This window comes from Triplophysa rosa, linkage group LG10 (genome assembly GCF_024868665.1).
Source record: "Triplophysa rosa linkage group LG10, Trosa_1v2, whole genome shotgun sequence".
In the NCBI taxonomy this organism is placed as follows: domain Eukaryota; kingdom Metazoa; phylum Chordata; class Actinopteri; order Cypriniformes; family Nemacheilidae; genus Triplophysa; species Triplophysa rosa.
Genome location: NC_079899.1, coordinates 7,210,236 through 7,215,478, shown reverse-complemented (window position 1 = coordinate 7,215,478; position 5,243 = coordinate 7,210,236).

The following is a 5,243-nucleotide window of genomic DNA, read 5'->3' as shown; positions in this document are numbered from 1 at the left end:
GTGTGTGAGAGGGAAAATGTACGTGTGTGAGAGGGAAAATGTACGTGTGTGAGAGGGAAAATGTACGTGTGTGAAAGGAGAATGTGAGTGTGTGAGAGGGAAAATGTACGTGTGTGAAAGGAGAATGTGAGTGTGTGAGAGGAGAATGTGAGTGTGTGAGAGTGCTAGAATGAATTTCGGCTTGTACGGCCCCTCATAAATAAGCTTATATCCTATTGCTTATTTAAGATAATTCGTTGTTGGCTGTGAGAAAAACAAGAATCAGAAAAATACATTTCCGTTCGTGCGCGCATGTGTGTGTGTATGTATGTATGTATGTATGTATGTATGTATATATATATATATATATATATATATATATATATATTAGTTGTATTCACTATGGAATGTATTATTTTTAATAACACCTTTGGCACCATATTTGGTAAACAGGCCTTTAGTAAGACTCACTCGATGCTCTAAAGTACAGTGTACTTAAATTGTTTAGTTTAACTCTTGAATCCTCCTAAAAGTTCATTCAACACAACATAATCAAGTAAAATCAACAAAGTTTACAAAATCTGTAAAATTTACAAGATCCTCTTAAGTAGATTCAGTTATTACTTTTTACAGTGTGGTTCTATATAGCACTAAAAATGGTTCCCCTACGATCCAAAACTTTTAGTGTTTTAAGGCACTATTTTGTTTTAGATGTTCTGGGTTATAATGTAGCACATTGCTTATATCATACATTAAATATAATAATGTAATATAATATAATATAATGTATTAAAGGAAAAAAAGAACACATAATCCAATAGTTTCATACTATTAGAATGTTTTAGTTTAATAAACCACCGATTTATTATACGCAAAAGGTAATGTAGTCATCTGTGAAGTCATCCATCCATTCTCAGCAGGAGTCATCACCCTGCCTCTATTTTATGACTATGACCAGCTGGCTTTATATTGACTGACTTATTACACTTCCACTTGCCAAATAAATATATAAATTGTCATGAAATATTGATGCAATGTTGGGAATTGGCCTGGACACAAAAATATTTTACCACAAAATGCCATTCATCTATCAGAATCAAGTGTTTAATTTAATAATGTTTGTTAACCTTATTAATAAAATATTTGTCAGTTGTCACCAATATTCCACCCCAGAAATGGTTGCATGTTCATTTCTTGTTCATTTATGGCTACAGTCTCTTGTTCTTTCATCATATGTTGATCTACTGTGTTGAAAGTGACTCTCTCGTGACCCATGTTCAATAACAAACAGCAAAAGTGATATTCATACTCAACCATATTCAAGCTCAACCAGCACTTGTTTTGTTTGAAGACATGTCATTATTCACTGGTGCTAGCAGTCAAACGAAAGGTCAAATGAAAACATGTTTAGATTGCCTTGCATTTTCATTACCGTCAGATCAATGGAGTTCCTCTCTGTCTTTACTGTGCACCACACCAGGAGTAAATTGCTTCTCATAAAGCTTACTACAAGTCTAGGAATGTTTGGTAGCATAATTTATTTGTTTGATTTTTCTTACTTTTTGTTTTTTAGTAGCTGTAGCAACAGATTCTTTGTAAATTTCTTCGTAACAGTCCTTTATAAAAGGGCTGAACCAATAACTTGGTTAAGATAAATCGAGGTGGGGTCAAACCATTCATTTTCTGCAGTTACTCTGCACAATTTTACACCACTTGGTCATGGTCAGGTGTGTTCATTTCGAAAATCAGTGATCCGTAAATAAAGCCATAAGCTTCAGCAAATGGTCATCTTAGTCTCTGAAATTGAACCAGACATTCACATTAATGTTTAAACTATACAGTACACCATGTCCAGCATCTGTCAGTAGTTGCAAATTTAAAGGAAACCCATCTACGAAGACTTGTATGCCTTAATAGATAAATACTTGGCTTTATAAATGTGAGAAAAACTGCAAAACTTGGAATTGGGAGAAATGAGGTAAACAATGGAAGCAATTGGAACAACATAAGGACAACAAAAAGCATAAGTACAATAAAACTGGTCTCATATAGCCTACCACTGTATACAAAGCTAAGATTTTTATTTTTTTGATAGAAAGAGTAGAAAAGAGATCGGTCAGGTGCTGACGGAAGAGATGGGTTTCAGATGGCTACAGAATCTGCTGATCTTGTAGCAGCGGGCAGATCATTCCACAAATGTGGAACCGATCCAGAGAAGGTGCATGAGGGGGATTTTTTTCCCTTTTTGGGATGGCACTACAAGACGTAGTTCATTTGCAGAGCGTAGTCTGTATTAGCGAGTGAAGATATGTGGATGTCGAACCAGTGGTGGTCTTGTAGGCCAAGGGCAGAGCCTTGAATTTGATGGGAGCGACTATAGGGAACCAATGTAAAAAATGAAGAGAGGAGTAACGTGTGCTCTCTTCGGTTCATTGTAGAGGTTTGGTTGTGCAAGCTGTCCAGCCAGTAGCGCATTGCAATAGTCCAGTCTGGACAGAACAAGAGCCTGGACTAGGACTTGCGTAGCATGCTCGGATACGAAGGGTCTAATTTTCCTAATATTGTAAAGGATGAATCTACAGGACCGGGTGGTGCTGGCAACCTGATCCATGAAGTTTAGCTGATCATCGATCACCACAGGTTTCTGGTTGTTCTGGAAGATGTGATGGTTGATGAGCCCAGTTGAATGGAGAAGTTGTGATGAATCTTTGGGTCGACTGGGATTACAAGCAGTTCTGTTTTTGCAAGGTTCAGTTGCAGGTGATGGTCCTTCATCCAGAACGAAATGTTGCTCAGGCATGCTGAAACGCGTGCAGAAACAGTCGGATTGTTACGCTGAAATGACAGGTGGAGTTGTGTATCATCCGCATAGCAGTGATAGGAAAAGCCATGTTTCCGAATGACAGAGCCATGGGATGTCATGTATATGGAAAAGAGCAACGGTCCAAGTACTGAGCCCTGAGGCACCCCTATATTGAGGTGTTAGGACTCAGAGACCTCACCTCTCCAGGATACTCTAAATCAGTGGTTTTCAAACTTTATAAAGAGCGACCCTTAAAAAAAAAAAAAGGTTTAGGCGACCCACCTCTCTCTGTCTATATCTAATATAATATATAATTACGTGTGCGCGCATTTCAGCATATATATATATTTATATATATATATATATATATCGCGGAGCGAGACTGGAGTAGCTAATGAGTATGTGTGTGTGCGCGTATCTGTGTCTTTATACAACTTACTTAATGAGAGGGGTGGGCCTGCTTATTCTGCATAATCTGTTCCCAAACTGGTTCGCAGGACGAAAGGGCAACACGCATGTCCGGAGAAGCATCCAGTTTGTTTCGCTGTCTCATCTTCATTTTGGTCAAAAAGGAAAATCCTGTTTCACACATATAGGTGGTTGTGAAGGGTAGTAGCAATAAAATGCTTGTTTTGCTCACCATGGGATACTCCGTGGAAAGGCCTATCCAGAAAGAAGACAATTTTACTGTTTTGTGACGAGTTTTCAACGTGCTGTCACAAGTAAGCTGAAGCATTTCTGATTCTTCTTCAGAGGTTAAATTCAGTTTAGCAATTGATTCTGGAGTTTCAAAGTCAAAGGGATTTTTCACTTACTCCTTGTCTTTTAATTCACCAAACTTCTCCTTGGGAAAGTAGCAACAGAAACTGCCCGTCAGTGCATCCAGATGTGACTGAATGAGACGTGTTAGACTTGCGACCAATTTCTTGCAAACATCATTTTCTTCAATGTGTCTCATCATTGTCGGAAACATATAGTAGCTTGCGGTTTTGAGTCGCAGCTGCCAGAGTTCGAGTGATTTCTGGAAAGCCTGAATTTGTTCGCAGTGTCTGATAATATTGTCCTCCCATCCTTGCAGTTTTAGATTCAGTTCGTTTAGAACAGAAAATATGTCGGCAAGATAAGACAGGGTTAAAAGCCATTTCTCATTGCGGAATGAGCTTGCGAGAGGTGACCGTTTCTCAGCAAGAAAAGCATGTATTTCATCCCTCAACTCGTACACTCGGCTGACCACCCTTCCCTTTGACAACCATCTCACATCTGTATGAAAGAGTAAATGTTTGTGCTTGGCTCCCATTTCAGTACACAAGGCCTCGAAAAGTCGGCTATTAAGAGCACTGCCTTTAATAAAGTTCACAACTTTGACAATGTCTTTCATCACTACTTCAAGTTCCGGTGGTATTCCTTTTGATGCTAAAGCTTCGCGATGAATGAAACAATGATTCCAAACAATGTTCTGTCCTGCTGCATCCTTAATTCTTCTGACAACTCCGCTATGTTTTCCAGTCATGTTGGCCGCTCCGTCGCTGGTGATGCCTTTGCAGTTAGCCCAATCCAGACCGCATTTAGTCATGAAAGCATTTAACTCTTCAAAAATACGAGCTCCTGATGTGCTAGAAGGTAGCATTAGGCATAGTGTTGTCAAAAGTACTGGTACTTCGGGTCCAAGTCGGTACCTAAAAATAAAAAAGTTGTCGGTACCTAATTTTCATAAGACCCGGTACCACCGACGTACCGGGTCAACCGGGTACCGATGCTCTGTCTGACAGGTTGTCAGTCGGAAACTTTTTATAGACGCAATAAGACGTGATGAGCGGATAAGCGCGGCTCCAATCCACAAGAGATGCGCACAGAAATACTTCAGATTAAAGTCATATCACGAAGAAAACGAACAGAGTTTTGTGGTGAAACGAGGATGCATCCGGATTTAAGTTAACAAGTTCAAGCGGTAAGTTTCAAATTCTGTTCGCGTTTGCATAATGAATGTTGTAGCATATGTTAAGTTAAAGATTACGTTAAAATAACCGTCCCTGTTTGCGTGTTAATTTGTTAGCGCCAATGCTAATCCAGTCAAGTGTCCTTATTAACCATTTAATGCTTTTATAACTGTAATGGGGTAAAATAAGTGGGAGGACAGGATGGGGTTTACAGTAACTGTTTTATTTAGGCCTATCTGAAATCTATGTGCTAGAAAACTAGCATACTAACTGTATGACTAGCAATGTGTATGTCTTGGATAGATAACACTATTAGGTTTAAAAAACACATTTCAACTAAATAAAAATCTATCTGTTGCACTTATTATTTTAATATACAGTTACCTTAATATAAGTAATCTTGTGTAAATGCAGTATAAAAACTGAGGTTTGTTCTAATATTGCATATGCATGTTTGTTCAGTCATTTGACTTACTGAAGTTTATTCTATTTGTCTTCTACAGCAGCAGACTGAGGAGGATGTT